This window comes from Cherax quadricarinatus, chromosome 35, assembly GCF_038502225.1.
Source record: "Cherax quadricarinatus isolate ZL_2023a chromosome 35, ASM3850222v1, whole genome shotgun sequence".
NCBI lineage: Eukaryota > Metazoa > Arthropoda > Malacostraca > Decapoda > Parastacidae > Cherax > Cherax quadricarinatus.
The window spans coordinates 2,239,432-2,258,018 of record NC_091326.1 but is presented as its reverse complement, the minus strand read 5'-3'; the positions used below and the strand labels follow the sequence as shown (position 1 = coordinate 2,258,018).

At 44.7% G+C, this 18,587-nt stretch overlaps 1 protein-coding gene across 4 annotated transcripts in view; it reads right to left on the bottom strand.

The window, feature by feature from the left end:
- The window catches only part of Rgl (Ral guanine nucleotide dissociation stimulator-like), a 173,179-nt gene that overhangs the window by 92,018 nt on the left and 62,574 nt on the right, over window positions 1–18,587 (bottom strand). The gene's annotated exons all lie outside the window — the stretch shown is intronic.

The window sequence follows — 18,587 nt, the reverse complement described above, 5'->3', positions numbered from 1 at the left end:
GAATTGTCTGCGGAGAAGTGAGCAGACAAGATTTATGCTTCCAAGGGCCAAGTGAAAATCTAGAGAGAAGATCAATTATATTCAGTATTTATATTAAAATAAATCAGTAGAACCAGACGGTGATCACCTTGGATTTTGGTACAATACCAAGTGAAGGGAAGACCACCAACTGGTGGTCTTCCCTTTCAACTGGTGGTGTGTGACCACCAACTGACAACACCTCACAGCAGTGTACAAGGGCCAAGCAGTGACCAGTAGCTGGTCATACCTCACGTAACATTCTAGTGACCTATTCAATGAGGCTAGTAGCTTCCACTCGTTCAAAAGCATGAAAGTAAATCTAGCACAAAAGCTTGCAACATTAATATTTAACATTACTAAGTGCAACCTTGACTGCAGAGTTGCTGGATCGAAATAAAACCTGATGTCCATCATCTCACGAGAAACTAGGGTTTATGCTCGACCTGTCTCAAAGTGAACCTGGCCGGAAACTAGTTTTCTGCTCAAACTAACCGGTTTATTCCTCTGACCTACTGACCTCAAGCCTGAACTTGACCTCTATATTATTACTTCGTGTCGATGATCAGTGTTGTGGATTTAAAAACTTAAAAGGTACACTATATATATATATATATATATATATATATATATATATATATATATATATATATATATATATATATATATATATATATATATATATATATATATATATATATATATATATATATATATATATATATATATATATATATATATATATATATATATATATATATATATATATATATATATATATATATAATGTCGTGCCTAAAAGGTAAAACTGGTCAATTATCAAGAACTCATTAAAAATTAAGTCATTTCTAAAATTTTCTCTTATACGTTTAAAGATATATTTTTTTAATTTGCGTTTATGTAAAAAATAATCATTTTGTACCAAAAGAACCTTAGAAAACTTACCTAACCTTATAACAAGCGCAATTTATTTTAGCCTAATCTAACTAAATATATTTTAGATACGTAACAGTAATTTAATACTAAACAAACACAGTGAAATATATTTTTTTCGTTAGGTTCAGAATGAATTTTGCGAAATTATTGCATACACAAATTTTCGCTTGTCTTATATGGCAAGATGAGCGTTGCTATATAAGCCAAGTTCGCAAGTTTTACATATTCGGCACGACATTATATAAAAGCTAAGCTCGTATGTCATGAAAGTGCAAGAAAATCAGGTGTACGTAGCGGCAGGTACACGGACAACTGACAGGTAGACAGCACGCGGGATATCTACTATCAGGCATTAATACTGAGAGTAAAGTCGTGTGCATTCAAGAGCTTCCGTACGAAGGCTTGTCTGTTTATCTCAAAAACAAAGTACAAACAATACAAGGAAAAGTCTTCCGGTTTAGATGTGTGCAACAGAAGCAAGAGAAAACGTCTCTTAACAGAGACGTAGACAACAGAAGCAAGAAACCCACTGAGACAACTCAAACAAACGGCCAACATGCTAGCAACAGTCACCACTGAACCAATACGACGATCATACTAAGGTTAGTGCAGTTATTGGCAGGAGATAAACTGCACGTATCTTGAAAAAACTGCATGTATCATGAAAAAACTGCATGTATCATGAAACTGCACGTATTGTGAAGAACATGCAAGTATACTGAATGAAAAACCGCACATATCGTTAAATAAAAGTACATATTCTTAAGGAAAAACTACACGTATCGTGAAGAGACATAACATTACTATTCTGAAGGATGGCGAGAAAGTTTTTAAACAAAGTTAGCTACATCAGCCACGTACTTGCTAAACAATGCTTACATTGTGGCAATAAATGCTAGCCATGTTACCTTGTCTTTTTTCATTACACAGGATGGGTTTCTTTGTCATACTCCATCACACAGGAAGAATTTCTGTCAAATCTCAACACGCAGGATGGATTTCTTTGACATATCCCATCATATAGGATGGTATTCGTGAATCAAGCGATGGCATCGGTCAGTCTGAGCTGGGAGACATCCGTAAGGGTCCCAGATCAAGGTGGTGACACATCTGTTATAAGCAAGGTGTCGGGGAAGACACACGGAATGGACGAACCAGCGAGCACAAGAGATGGAATTTTGAACAACACGGGATGGACACATCAGCAAGGAGTGACGGATGAACAACACGAGGATAACACATCAGCAAGCAGGAATGACGGATAAACAACACGGGGTGGACACACCAACAAGCAGGGGTGACGGATGAACAACACAGGGTGGACACATCAACAGTAACGTGTCCTTGTCACCATCCCACGCATTCCACCACGTGTCTGCCTCCTTGAAGGTAAACACCGTCCACACCGTGACACTCCCTCTAATACTTGTGTGTGTGTGAGATAGATAAATAGAGACAGATAGAGAGAGAGAGAGAGAGAGAGAGAGAGAGAGAGAGAGAGAGAGAGAGAGAGAGAGAGGAGAGAATTTTCGACCTGTGTTGGCACCGCCAGTGTGTTCCATTGCAGATTTCTTCTTTAATTTTTTGCCTAAAGGGGACAGAGAGAGAGAGAGAGAGAGAGAGAGAGAGAGAGAGAGAGAGAGAGAGAGAGAGAGAGAGAGATATAGAGAGAGAGAGAGAGAGAGCAGCAAATAGTTTCCGATCATGTATGCTCTCTCTCTCTCTCTCTCTCTCTCTCGCTCGCTCCGACTCCAAGTTATTAGCAGTGAACTGTTCACTGAACAATAAAATAATGAGCCAGAAAGCAAATACACAAAATTTAAATGCTGCAGAATCCTATACCTGAGGTGAGAAGGCGCAGTGAGAGTGGGTGTGGGTGTGGGAATAGGATTGGGAGAGAGAGAGATTGTGTACTCACCTGTGTGGGGTGGTGGAAGGGGGATGGGGGTACGGGCATGGAGACTACTACACACAACAAAGAAGTGATGACTTCCTCAATCTCATAGCTCTGGGAAGTCCGCTATCGTAAGACCACTCTCTCTCTCTCTCACATACAGGTAGGTGTTAAGTTACCATTTTGTCCTAGGTACATGTCGATTAGACACTAGGCCTGTTGTGTGTGTGTGTGTGTGTGTGTGTGTGAGTGTGTGTGTGTGTGTGTGTGAGAGAGAGAGAGAGAGAGAGAGAGAGAGAGAGTTTGAGAGAGAGAGAGAGAGGTAGGTTGAGAGAGAGAGGTAGGTTGAGAGAGAGAGAGAGGTAGATTGAGAGAGAGAGAGAGGTAGGTTGAGACAGAGAGAGGTAGGTTGAGAGAGAGAGAGAGGTAGGTTGAGAGACAGAGAGAGGTAGGTTGAGAGAGAGAGAGGTAGGTAGGTTAAGAGAAATCGACCTGACGACACTGGAGGACAGGAGGGACATGATAACGACATATGAAATAATGAGAGGAATTGACAAAATGGATAGGGACAGGATGTTTCAGAGATGTAACACAGCAACAAAAGGTAACAATTGGAAGTTGAAGACTCAGATAAGTCAGAGGGATGCTAGGAAGTATTTCTTCAGTCACAGTTATCACCTAGTGGAATAGTCGAGAGTGATGTAGTGGAGGCAGGATGCATACATAGCAGGGAGAGAGTGGACCTAGTAGTGACCTGTGAAGAGGTGGAGCCAGGAGCTACGAATCGACCACTGCAACCACAATTAGGCGAGTACACACACACACACACACACACACACACATTCACTTCTCAATTAAAGAAACAATGTTCACACTCACTACACATTATATGAGGGTAATGTTTAATACATTTACTGCAAGTGGCACACAAGGCGCATATCACTAATTTTGAGACAAGAAGAGTTAAATGTAGTTGATACTCCATCTGTGAACTAGTCGTACACTATATTGACTACAATATATACAGACTATACAATAAACAGACGACAGCGTCTTTTACACATTGACACTTTTACACAAGTTAAAGTCAGTAATATTATTCAACTTCTACACATCAAGGTCCCATAAAACAACAAATAATTGAGGAGATAAGGCTAAACATGCATAATTTACTACAAACGTAAACCTCTATTAAGTATGTATTTTTTCAGCCACTTTATCAATTTATATTATTGAAACAATGTTTTGCTGCCTCAATACTCTTGGTTGATTTCCGGTTTCTATTCGTTAAACAGAAAACATCTTAATTACTAACGTTAATGTAGACTTATTTGCAAATAAATAGTTCATACAACAGACAGGTTGATGAATTAGACACTTGTGCAACACTTGGGTAACTTTAAGTGGAAAAGTTTCGCCAACCAGTGGCTTCCTTAGTCTGATACAGAGAAGAATGTTTGAAGATCAGAAAGAGTTTGAGGTAATCAGTCCCTCAGCCTGAAGTCGATGTGACCAGTCCATCAATTTTATGAGGTGTTGCTATAACTGTTAAGCAATTGTTAACCTAACGAAAAGAATGGATGAATTTTTTTTAGTTAAACCAGGAGGAAATAACAAAGCCAGTAGAGAAGGTGGTTTAGGCTATACAATAACAAGAAATTTGTGTATGGACAGGTTAACGCTGTAACGTTGTTAATTAAATTTCAATAATACCTCTTCTGTCTTGTATGTCCCGTAGCTCGATTAGTAGCGCACTCAGCTCACACACTGAAGTCCGCGGTTCGATCCCCGGTACGAGTCGAAACATTAGGACGTGTTTGCCTAAGACACCTACTGTCCATGTTCACCTAGCAGTAAAATAGATACTGGGTGTCAGTCGACTAGTGTGGGTCGCATCCTGGGGACAAAAGTGACCCAATTTCCCCGAAAGGCTCTGCATAACAAGGGGTTTTCTATATAGTAGTATGTCATTGATGTCAGCTAGGCCTATATACCTTGTATATGTACTTGTAGAAATAAAGATTATTATTATTATTATTATTATTATTATTATTATGTTCAGCAGCAAGCCTCAACAGCACTATTAAACAGTTATAAAGAGCTATGTAAGACAAACTGTTAGAAAACAACGCAGAAGAAAGTGAAAACTGCTGTGTTCATTCACACCATTAACCTGCTACAACGGTGTAACATTAACCTGCTACAGCGGTGTAACATTAACCTGCTACAGCGGTGTAACATTAGTCTGCTACAACGGTGTAACATTAACCTGCTACAACGGTGTAACATTAACCTGCTACAACGGTGTAACATTAACCTGCTACAACGGTGTAACATTAACCTGCTACAGCGGTGTAACATTAACCTGCTACAACGGTGTAACATTAACCTGCTACAGCGGTGTAACATTAGTCTGCTACAACGGTGTAACATTAACCTGCTACAACGGTGTAACATTAACCTGCTACAACGGTGTAACATTAACCTGCTACAACGGTGTAACATTAACCTGCTACAACGGTGTAACATTAACCTGCTACAACGGTGTAACATTAACCTGCTGCAACGGTGTAACATTAACCTGCTACAACGGTGTAACATTAACCTGCTACAACGGTGTAACATTAACCTGCTGCAACGGTGTAACATTAACCTGCTACAACGGTGTAACATTAACCTGCTACAACGGTGTAACATTAACCTGCTACAACGGTGTAACATTAACCTGCTGCAACGGTGTAACATTAACCTGCTACAACGGTGTAACATTAACCTGCTACAGCGGTGTAACATTAGTCTGCTACAACGGTGTAACATTAACCTGCTACATCGGTGTAACATTAGCCTGCTACAACGGTGTAATATTAACCTGCTACAACGGTGTAACATTAACCTGCTACAACGGTGTAACATTAACCTGCTACAACGGTGTAACATTAACCTGCTACAACGGTGTAACATTAACCTGCTACAACGGTGTAACATTAACCTGCTGCAACGGTGTAACATTAACCTGCTACAACGGTGTAACATTAACCTGCTACAACGGTGTAACATTAACCTGCTACAACGGTGTAACATTAACCTGCTACAACGGTGTAACATTAACCTGCTACAGCGGTGTAACATTAGTCTGCTACAACGGTGTAACATTAACCTGCTACAGCGGTGTAACATTAACCTGCTACAACGGTGTAACATTAACCTGCTACAACGGTGTAACATTAACCTGCTACAACGGTGTAGCATTAATCTGCTACAACGGTGTAACATTAACCTGCTACAACGGTGTAACATTAACCTGCTACAACGGTGCAACATTAGCCTGCTACAACGGTGTAACATTAACCTGCTACAACGGTGTAACATTAACCTGCTACAACGGTGTAACATTAACCTGCTACAACGGTGTAACAACCTGCTACAACGGTGTAACATTAACCTGCTACAACGGTGTAACATTAACCTGCTACAATGGTGTAACATTAACCTGCTACAACGGTGTAACATTAACCTGCTACAGCGGTGTAACATTAACCTGCTACAATGGTGTAACATTAACCTGCTACAACGGTGTAACATTAACCTGCTACAGCGGTGTAACATTAGTCTGCTACAACGGTGTAACATTAACCTGCTACATCGGTGTAACATTAGCCTGCTACAACGGTGTAATATTAACCTGCTACAACGGTGTAACATTAACCTGCTACAACGGTGTAACATTAACCTGCTACAACGGTGTAACATTAACCTGCTACAACGGTGTAACATTAACCTGCTACAACGGTGTAGCATTAATCTGCTACAACGGTGTAACATTAACCTGCTACAACGGTGTAACATTAACCTGCTACAACGGTGTAACATTAACCTGCTACAACGGTGTAACATTAGTCTGCTACAACGGTGTAACATTAACCTGCTACAGCGGTGTAACATTAGTCTGCTACAACGGTGTAACATTAACCTGCTACAGCGGTGTAACATTAACCTGCTACAACGGTGTAACATTAACCTGCTACAACGGTGTAACATTAACCTGCTACAACGGTGTAGCATTAATCTGCTACAACGGTGTAACATTAACCTGCTACAACGGTGTAACATTAACCTGCTACAACTGTGTAATTAACCTGCTACAGCGGTGTAACATTAACCTGCTACAACGGTGCAACATTAACCTGCTACAACGGTGTAACATTAACCTGCTACAACGGTGTAACATTAACCTGCTACAACGGTGTAGCATTAACCTGCTACAACGGTGTAACATTAACCTGCTACAACGGTGTAACATTAACCTGCTACAACGGTGTAACATTAACTTGCTACAACGGTGTAACATTAACCTGCTACAATGGTGTAACATTAACCTGCTACAACAGTGCAACATTAACCTGCTACAACGGTGTAACATTAACCTGCTACAACGGTGTAACATTAACCTGCTACAACGGTGTAACATTAACCTACTACAACGGTGTAACATTACCCTGCTACAACGGTGTAACATTAACTTGCTACAACGGTGTAACATTAACCTGCTACAACGGTGTAACATTAACCTGCTACAACGGTGTAACATTAACCTACTACAACGGTGTAACATTACCCTGCTACAACGGTGTAACATTAACCTGCTACAACGGTGTAACATTAACTTGCCACAACGGTGCAACTAATTTTGTCAGATGGAAGTGCTAAACTCGTCGGGGGGAAGGGGAGAGAGAGAGAGAGAGAGAGAGAGAGAGAGAGAGAGAGAGAGAGAGAGAGAGAGAGAGAGAGAGAGAGAGAAAACCAGTTCGTTGACAGTAGCCTAGGGGCCCTTGGCTTTAACGATAACATTAACCTAGTCTAGTCATTATTTACATAAACAATAAGCTTCACATTGAGCTGTGTACACTGTAGCCTTTAAAACATGTCCGTGATACATGTACACATTGGTGAGACCAGTGATGCATGGATATACGGGAGCGACTAGTGATACATGTACACACTGGTGAGACCAGTGATGTATGGATACACGGGAGAATAGTGATACATGCATGAGACTAGTGATACATGTAAATTTAAATAACTCATTTTACCTTATTCCTAGTATATCTCCTTTATAGTATAATAATATTATCTCCTTTATGGTATAATAATATGGTATTAAAAGGACCCCAATGCAAATAAGTCACTGACTTTTTTTGGGTTATCTCAGGTTCTCTATACATATGCTGCTATGTATGATAATCTATGTAACTGTATTTGTGTATACCTGAATAAATTTCCGTAGCATCAACACAATAGGCTGTCAGGGTACCCACAATGCCATCTTGCCCACACCTCAGGCAAGTCACTCCTCTCATCATACCAACCACATTATTATAACCTAATGTACATGCAACCGCAATCACTTGGCTCCATTATTGTTATTATATTCACAGGAAGCCCTAAATTTGTACGGGGTTATACAGCGCCTTTATCTGGCTCCAAAAAGTCATGACGTTCAATTATAATTAGTTTTTTCCACCTCTTTCAATGATATTCAGTGTACTTCATGCACTGAGCAAGCAGTGTAAGTAGTGAAAGAGGGATGACCAAATTGAAATTCGAAATTTCCATGTGGTTAGAATATATCTTGATAAGCAGAATATCGTGTCCCTCAGCCACGCTTTTGTTTCCTCCCAGACAAAAACGTAAGCAGCGAGTAACATATTACAAAAGGACGCTAAACTCGCATGGGCCACATAACACTGGGTTATTATATTTTTATTTAGCAAAAAATATACATCATTAATGTGCTGCTACTCCTATTCTGAGTTACGCAGCTGAAAAAAAAAGTGTTTCCCTGGCATATTCCATCGTACAGGATGGGTCAGATACACGCAAACTGTTAAATACGTCAGCCTGAGCCAAGAGACTTTAGTAAGGTAATAAGTATATTGTCAGCTGTTTCATTAAATGTTCATAAGCTGTGGGAGCTTAGACTGTTTTGTTTCTATTACTATATTTCATCACTTGATGTAAGAAACCCATCCTGTGTTGTGGAATACGACAGTGGGAGCAATGGCTAGTTGTTACACTTATGTAACTATCGGAGAGTCGGGTATCAGCACACTGTTTTAAAATATTAGTAGTTAAGAATGGAGTGTTAAGAGTATAAAATGGGAGTGCTAGGTGTACGAACAACAGATGCAAACCAGAGAGGTTGCATTAACATCTTGCGCCTGTGGACTACTGCAGTGAGCCATGACACAGTGCTAGCTTGAAGAGAGGAAGCTGTGAATTACAGCAACCCGGTGAAAGGAGGACAAGGCGACCCTCTTCTCTCCCACTCACTGTAATACCAGTTCCCTCCACATACAGATTTACACATACCCCTTGATATCCAGCAGTATTAAATCTCATGTCGCATTTAACGAAAAAAGTATGCCTAGGACAGCTGCACCTCACAACATAACGGTACGCAGTGAATGTCTCACACGCTCCACATGTACTAACGTACTTCTAGATCCTTGTATTAATGGATTTTAAGTTAAGTGAGTGAATGTTTCTTTTTTTTTTTTTGGTTGACTTTAATGCCAATGTGCGAGCCACTGTGGTTAAAGGTGGAGTAAGAAAGTTTGGAGTGTTTGGTGTAAATAACAATGAGACACCTTTGGAATCTTGCTGAGAACGAGACAGCATATTTCACGAAGATACATGTAAGAACACTAAGTATGATCAAATGTACGAGAACACTGCTGGACTGTGCGCTAATTGGTAAATGGCTGAGGGGTAAGTTTCTGTTAAACAGCTCTTGATTCATGGATTTGGAGCTACTCTTCCCTTGGATCAAACTGATAGCCCCCAATTCACCAGGCACTGTACGAGTCTTATGAATTTAGCCTTTTCCTATGAGTCTAGTAATCCTACTTGGCTCGGAACTGGCCAAGCATCCACCTACCACCCAAACCTTTTATGTACCTTCAGCGAATTAAACTTACTATAATCCACTTCTATTCTAGATCACACAATTCTTGAATTTAAACACTTAAAATATTTTTTCTTTCCAAAATAATACGTTCAACACCATTTTTTCCCCTCTCCTTTAGCTATTGTCTCAGATCTACTGTCCACAGGATAGATATAGTGTGCACAATAAACTAGCCACTTCAGTGGCAAAATCTAATTTTTTTTATACAAGTGACAATATTTTACATCCTCCCCTTTCAAGTTCACCCCCCCATTTTTTTTTACTCACTGCTGAGGCATCCAACTTCCTTTCATTAATAATGTTGACAGTCTATTCTTAACAGGTGTACTTTTCCACGAGCATTTAAGTAACTCAATATGAGTTTCTTTTTTCCATTTACAAACTGTATACAAAAAAATAAAAAAGGTAATCAGTCACTTGGAAAGGAAGCGCTACAGGTAGCACATACAGGGGAATTTAGAAAGGAAGCGCTAGAGGTAGTAAATAAAGTGTGCAATGAATGTAAGTAAAAGTCTGTAATATATATAAACATGTCATCTTACATAATCATGTTAAACGTATTGTAAGAGTACAAGAAGTTTAACAGGCTTTCGTTTCCCAGCCATATGACAGGGATGGGGGGCAGTGCTTCACAACATGGTTGCCTATTATGGTTGCATGTTATGGTTTATACGCATTTGTAAGCATGGTAGTTGACATAAGAATGCCTCGCACAGTCGCACACTAGTTAAATCGCCAGGTTTAATATAGTTTAATATAGAAAATTCCGTTATTTTAAGCTACTGTTGCTACTGCGAATTCTTAAAAAAAAAACAAAAAAAAAAAAAAACAGGTGAAGCCACTGGCTTGAAGTATCAACTGGCACAGATTTCATTGCAGTTCGTTGTGGAATGGATTACAACACTTGATTTGGAGAATCACAAAAAATAATTTGAGTAATTTTCCTCGCGAAAGTTCCCGGGTCATGAAAAGGTACGTCTCCTGCAATATCTTGTGTAGTGTTGGCGCTAACAACAACGTCTTCATTAATATTCTGTAGGAGATGGGTCTGGCGCAAGCCGGACCGCAAGTCTGAAATATACACACAGTACCCGGATGCCTCTTTGAAAGATAATTTCATTTTATTGATTAAGAGCCTCTGACTGGTGTCAAGGCACCTCCCACCCCCCTTTGATAGATGAAAACTTCACAATAGAGACGAAGTTTGAAATGCCTAGCCATGCTAGGCGTTCTAGTGGTACACTCTGTAATTATTATTTTACTACATGTAAACCACACAATAACCAAATTCTGTAAACTCAGCATTGTAATAGTACTTATAGAGAATAAAGTTTGAATTTGAATTTGAATTTGAAGGCGGTGCAGATATCATGCCAACTGGGTCATGGCTCAAACTGGCTTGGCAACTTGGCTCGTCTTACCTCCTGCAAATACGTACTCTCAGTTTTAACAGTGTAAAACTTTGAAAAGAATTTTTAAATTCAGCTGAGTGCATTAGATTTCATTCTAAAACTCGACACTCATTAATATATGCAAAAAGCTCAATGTCTATTTTTATATCATCGTTATTTAAAAAAAAAGAGAACAACAGAATTAAGAATTCTCCTAGTAATAAAATATTTTTTTTAAGAAAAATGGTTAGTGTGGTTGTGAACCCAGAAGTGGTTAATAAGAAATCTTTATTATTACGATGTTTGATATACAAGACACTGTATCATTTGATAAAGGCATTGTATGTAAAAACGTCGTATAATGTATGTAAAAACGTCGTATAATTAAGTCACTTGTATGTAAAAACGTCGTATAATGAAGTCACTTGTATGTAAAAACGTCGTATAATGAAGTCACTTGTATGTAAAAACGTCGTATAATGAAGTCACTTGTATGTAAAAACGTCGTATAATGAAGTCACTTGTATGTAAAAACGTCGCATAATGAAGTCACTTGTATGTAAAAACGTCGTATAATGAAGTCACTTGTATGTAAAAACGTCGTATAATGAAGTCACTTGTATGTAAAAACGTCGCATAATGAAGTCACTTGTATGTAAAAACGTCGTATAATGAAGTCACTTGTATGTAAAAACGTCGCATAATGAAGTCACTTGTATGTAAAAACGTCGTATAATGAAGTCACTTGTATGTAAAAACGTCGTATAATGAAGTCACTTGAATGTAAAAACGTCGTATAATGAAGTCGTTTATTCGAAGTAATAATGAAGCCTTTTATTTTTTTAATCAAAAATATCTTGTAAGTGAATTATTAAAGATAAACATTGGGAAAAGAAAGTAATAGATGAACCAGTAAAAGTCAGTGTTGTGAAGGGATGGTGATGCTGTGAAGGGATGGTGATGTTGTGAAGGGATGGTGTTGTGAAGGGATGGTGTTGTGAAGGGATGGTGATGCTGTGAAGGGATGGTGTTGTGAAGGGATGGTGTTGTGAAGGGATGGTGTTGTGAAGGGATGGTGTTGTGAAGGGATGGTGGTGCTGTGAAGGGATGGTGATGTTGTGAAGGGATGGTGTTGTGAAGGGATGGTGTTGTGAAGGGATGGTGTTGTGAAGGGATGGTGATGCTGTGAAGGGATTGTGATGTTGTGAAGGGATGGTGTTGTGAAGGGATGGTGTTGTGAAGGGATGGTGCTGTGAAGGGATGGTGGTGCTGTGAAGGGATTGTGATGTTGTGAAGGGATGGTGTTGTGAAGGGATGGTGTTGTGAAGGGATGGTGTTGTGAAGGGATGGTGATGCTGTGAAGGGATTATGGTGTTGTGAAGGGATGGTGTTGTGAAGGGATGGTGTTGTGAAGGGATGGTGGTGCTGTGAAGGGATGGTGATGTTGTGAAGGGATGGTGTTGTGAAGGGATGGTGATGCTGTGAAGGGATTGTGATGTGAAGGGATGGTGATGTTGTGAAGGGATGGTGTTGTGAAGGGATGGTGTTGTGAAGGGATGGTGGTGCTGTGAAGGGATGGTGATGTTGTGAAGGGATGGTGATGTGAAGGGATGGTGATGTTGTGAAGGGATGGTGATGTTGTGAAGGGATGGTGATGTGAAGGGATGGTGATGTTGTGAAGGGATGGTGATGCTGTGAAGGGATGGTGATGTTGTGAAGGGATGGTGATGCTGTGAAGGGATGGTGATGCTGTGAAGGGATGGTGATGCTGTGAAGGGATGGTGACGCTGTGAAGGGATGGTGATGTTGTGAAGGGGTGGTGGTGCTGTGAAGGTATGGTTATGCTGTGAAGGGATGGTGATGCTGTGAAGGGATGATGCTGTGAAGGGGTGGTGATGCTGTGAAGGGATGATGCTGTGAAGGGATGATGTTGTGAAGGGATGGTGATGCTGTGAAGGGATGATGTTGTGAAGGGATGGTGATGCTGTGAAGGGATGGTGATACTGTGAAGGGGTGGTGGTGCTGTGAAGGGGTGGTGGTGTTGTGAAGGGGTGGTGGTGCTGTGAAGGGATGGTGATGCTGTGAAGGGATGGTGATGCTGTGAAGGGGTGGTGGTGCTGTGAAGGGGTGGTGGTGCTGTGAAGGGGTGGTGGTGTTGTGAAGGGGTGGTGGTGCTGTGAAGGTATGATGCTGTGAAGGGATGGTGATGCTGTGAAGGGATGGTGATGCTGTGAAGGGATGGTGGAGCTGTGAAGGGGTGGTGGTGCTGTGAAGGGGTGGTGATGCTGTGAAGGGATGTTGATGCTGTGAAGGGATGGTGATGTGAAGGGATGGTGATGCTGTGAAGGGATGGTGATGTTGTGAAGGGGTGGTGGTGCTGTGAAGGGATGGTGATGCTGTAAAGGGATGGTGATGCTGTGAAGGGATGGTGATGCTGTGAAGGGATGGTGATGCTGTGAAGGGATGATGTGAAGGGATGGTGATGCTGTGAAGGGGTGGTGGTGCTGTGAAGGTATGGTTATGCTGTGAAGGGATGGTGATGCTGCGAAGGGATGATGCTGTGAAGGGGTGATGATGCTATGAAGGGGTGGTGATGCTGTGAAGGGATGATGCTGTGAAGGGATGATGTTGTGAAGGGATGGTGATGCTGTGAAGGGATGGTGATGCTGTGAAGGGATGGTGATGCTGTGAAGGGGTGGTGGTGCTGTGAAGGGGTGGTGGTGTTGTGAAGGGGTGGTGGTGCTGTGAAGGGATGGTGATGCTGTGAAGGGATGATGCTGTGAAGGGGTGGTGGTGCTGTGAAGGGGTGGTGGTGCTGTGAAGGGGTGGTGTTGTGAAGGGGTGGTGGTGCTGTGAAGGTATGGTGATGCTGTGAAGGGATGGTGATGCTGTGAAGGGATGGTGATGCTGTGAAGGGGTGGTGGTGCTGTGAAGGGGTGGTGGTGCTGTGAAGGGGTGGTGCTGTGAAGGGGTGGTGGTGGTGCTGTGAAGGGGTGGTGGTGTTGTGAAGGGGTGGTGGTGCTGTGAAGGGGTGATGGTGCTGTGAAGGGGTGATGGTGCTGTGAAGGGGTGATGGTGCTGTGAAGGGGTGATGGTGCTGTGAAGGGGTGAGGTGGGGCTGTGAAGGGGTGAGGTGGGGCTGTGAAGGGGTGATGGTTCTGTGAAGGGGTGATGGTGCTGTGAAGGGGTGTGGTGGCGCTGTGAAGGGATGTTGTGAAGGGGTGGTGCTGTAAAGGCGTGGTGGTGCTGTGAAGGGGTGATGGTACTGTGAAGGGGTGATGGTGCTGTGAAGGGGTGTGGTGGCGCTGTGAAGGGATGGTGTGAAGGGATGGTGTTGTGAAGGGGTGGTGCTGTGAAGGGGTGATGGTGCTGTGAAGGGGTGGTGGTGCTATGAAGGGGTGGTGGTGCTATGAAGGGGTGTGGTGGCGCTGTGAAGGGGTGGTGGTGCTGTGAAGGGGTGGTATTGTTGTGAAGGGGTGGTGGTGCTGTGAAGGGATGGTGATGTGAAGGGATGGTGATGCTGTGAAGGGATAGTGATGCTGTGAAGGGATGGTGATGCTGTGAAGGGATGGTGATGCTGTGAAGGGATGGTGATGCTGTGAAGGGGTGGTGGTACTCTGAATGGGTGGTGGTGCTGTGAAGGGGTGGTGGTGTGAAGGGGTGGTGGTGCTGTGAAGGGGTGATGGTGCTGTGAAGGGGTGAGGTAGGGCTGTGAAGGGGTGGTGGTGCTGTGAAGGGGTGATGGTGCTGTGAAGGGGTGGTGTTGTGAAGGGGTGTGGTGGCGCTGTGAAGGGATGGTGTTTTGAAGGGGTGGTGCTGTAAAGGGGTGGTGGTGCTGTGAAGGGGTGATGGTGCTGTGAAGGGGTGATGGTGCTTTGAAGGGGTGTGGTGGCGCTGTGAAGGGGTGGTGGTGCTGTGAAGGGGTGGTATTGTTGTGAAGGGGTGGTGGTGCTGTGAAGGGATGGTGATGTGAAGGGATGGTGATGCTGTGAAGGGATAGTGATGCTGTGAAGGGATGGTGATGCTGTGAAGGGATGGTGATGCTGTGAAGGGATGGTGATGCTGTGAAGGGGTGGTGGTACTCTGAATGGGTGGTGGTGCTGTGAAGGGGTGGTGGTGTGAAGGGGTGGTGGTGCTGTGAAGGGGTGATGGTGCTGTGAAGGGGTGAGGTAGGGCTGTGAAGGGGTGGTGGTGCTGTGAAGGGGTGATGGTGCTGTGAAGGGGTGGTGTTGTGAAGGGGTGATGTTGTGAAGGGATGGTGTTGTGAAGGGATGGTGTTGTGAAGGGATGGTGGTGCTGTGAAGGGATGGTGATGTTGTGAAGGGATGGTGATGTGAAGGGATGGTGATGTTGTGAAGGGATGGTGATGTTGTGAAGGGATGGTGATGTGAAGGGATGGTGATGTTGTGAAGGGATGGTGATGCTGTGAAGGGATGGTGATGTTGTGAAGGGATGGTGATGCTGTGAAGGGATGGTGATGCTGTGAAGGGATGGTGATGCTGTGAAGGGATGGTGACGCTGTGAAGGGATGGTGATGTTGTGAAGGGGTGGTGGTGCTGTGAAGGTATGGTTATGCTGTGAAGGGATGGTGATGCTGTGAAGGGATGATGCTGTGAAGGGGTGGTGATGCTGTGAAGGGATGATGCTGTGAAGGGATGATGTTGTGAAGGGATGGTGATGCTGTGAAGGGATGATGTTGTGAAGGGATGGTGATGCTGTGAAGGGATGGTGATACTGTGAAGGGGTGGTGGTGCTGTGAAGGGGTGGTGGTGTTGTGAAGGGGTGGTGGTGCTGTGAAGGGATGGTGATGCTGTGAAGGGATGGTGATGCTGTGAAGGGGTGGTGGTGCTGTGAAGGGGTGGTGGTGCTGTGAAGGGGTGGTGGTGTTGTGAAGGGGTGGTGGTGCTGTGAAGGTATGATGCTGTGAAGGGATGGTGATGCTGTGAAGGGATGGTGATGCTGTGAAGGGATGGTGGAGCTGTGAAGGGGTGGTGGTGCTGTGAAGGGGTGGTGATGCTGTGAAGGGATGTTGATGCTGTGAAGGGATGGTGATGTGAAGGGATGGTGATGCTGTGAAGGGATGGTGATGTTGTGAAGGGGTGGTGGTGCTGTGAAGGGATGGTGATGCTGTAAAGGGATGGTGATGCTGTGAAGGGATGGTGATGCTGTGAAGGGATGGTGATGCTGTGAAGGGATGATGTGAAGGGATGGTGATGCTGTGAAGGGGTGGTGGTGCTGTGAAGGTATGGTTATGCTGTGAAGGGATGGTGATGCTGCGAAGGGATGATGCTGTGAAGGGGTGATGATGCTATGAAGGGGTGGTGATGCTGTGAAGGGATGATGCTGTGAAGGGATGATGTTGTGAAGGGATGGTGATGCTGTGAAGGGATGGTGATGCTGTGAAGGGATGGTGATGCTGTGAAGGGGTGGTGGTGCTGTGAAGGGGTGGTGGTGTTGTGAAGGGGTGGTGGTGCTGTGAAGGGATGGTGATGCTGTGAAGGGATGATGCTGTGAAGGGGTGGTGGTGCTGTGAAGGGGTGGTGGTGCTGTGAAGGGGTGGTGTTGTGAAGGGGTGGTGGTGCTGTGAAGGTATGGTGATGCTGTGAAGGGATGGTGATGCTGTGAAGGGATGGTGATGCTGTGAAGGGGTGGTGGTGCTGTGAAGGGGTGGTGGTGCTGTGAAGGGGTGGTGCTGTGAAGGGGTGGTGGTGGTGCTGTGAAGGGGTGGTGGTGTTGTGAAGGGGTGGTGGTGCTGTGAAGGGGTGTTGGTGCTGTGAAGGGGTGATGGTGCTGTGAAGGGGTGATGGTGCTGTGAAGGGGTGATGGTGCTGTGAAGGGGTGAGGGGGGGCTGTGAAGGGGTGAGGTGGGGCTGTGAAGGGGTGATGGTTCTGTGAAGGGGTGATGGTGCTGTGAAGGGGTGTGGTGGCGCTGTGAAGGGATGTTGTGAAGGGGTGGTGCTGTAAAGGCGTGGTGGTGCTGTGAAGGGGTGATGGTACTGTGAAGGGGTGATGGTGCTGTGAAGGGGTGTGGTGGCGCTGTGAAGGGATGGTGTGAAGGGATGGTGTTGTGAAGGGGTGGTGCTGTGAAGGGGTGATGGTGCTGTGAAGGGGTGGTGGTGCTATGAAGGGGTGGTGGTGCTATGAAGGGGTGTGGTGGCGCTGTGAAGGGGTGGTGGTGCTGTGAAGGGGTGGTATTGTTGTGAAGGGGTGGTGGTGCTGTGAAGGGATGGTGATGTGAAGGGATGGTGATGCTGTGAAGGGATAGTGATGCTGTGAAGGGATGGTGATGCTGTGAAGGGATGGTGATGCTGTGAAGGGATGGTGATGCTGTGAAGGGGTGGTGGTACTCTGAATGGGTGGTGGTGCTGTGAAGGGGTGGTGGTGTGAAGGGGTGGTGGTGCTGTGAAGGGGTGATGGTGCTGTGAAGGGGTGAGGTAGGGCTGTGAAGGGGTGGTGGTGCTGTGAAGGGGTGATGGTGCTGTGAAGGGGTGGTGTTGTGAAGGGGTGTGGTGGCGCTGTGAAGGGATGGTGTTTTGAAGGGGTGGTGCTGTAAAGGGGTGGTGGTGCTGTGAAGGGGTGATGGTGCTGTGAAGGGGTGATGGTGCTTTGAAGGGGTGTGGTGGCGCTGTGAAGGGGTGGTGGTGCTGTGAAGGGGTGGTATTGTTGTGAAGGGGTGGTGGTGCTGTGAAGGGATGGTGATGTGAAGGGATGGTGATGCTGTGAAGGGATAGTGATGCTGTGAAGGGATGGTGATGCTGTGAAGGGATGGTGATGCTGTGAAGGGATGGTGATGCTGTGAAGGGGTGGTGGTACTCTGAATGGGTGGTGGTGCTGTGAAGGGGTGGTGGTGTGAAGGGGTGGTGGTGCTGTGAAGGGGTGATGGTGCTGTGAAGGGGTGAGGTAGGGCTGTGAAGGGGTGGTGGTGCTGTGAAGGGGTGATGGTGCTGTGAAGGGGTGGTGTTGTGAAGGGGTGTGGTGGCGCTGTGAAGGGATGGTGTTTTGAAGGGGTGGTGCTGTAAAGGGGTGGTGGTGCTGTGAAGGGGTGATGGTGCTGTGAAGGGGTGATGGTGCTTTGAAGGGGTGTGGTGGCGCTGTGAAGGGATGGTGTTGTGAAGGGGTATTGCTGTGAAGGGGTGATGCTGTGAAGGGGTGGTGGTGCTATGAAGGGGTGTGGTGGCGCTGTGAAGGGGTGGTGGTGCTCTGAAGGGGTGTGGTGGCGCTGTGAAGGGGTGATGCTGTGAAGGGGTGGTGGTGCTATGAAGGGGTGTGGTGGCGCTGTTAAGACACGGGGTGAAGGGGTGGTGGCGCTGTGAAAGGGTGGTGGAGCTGTGAAGGGGTGGTGGTGCTATGAAGGGGTGTGGTGGTGCTGTGAAGGGGTGGT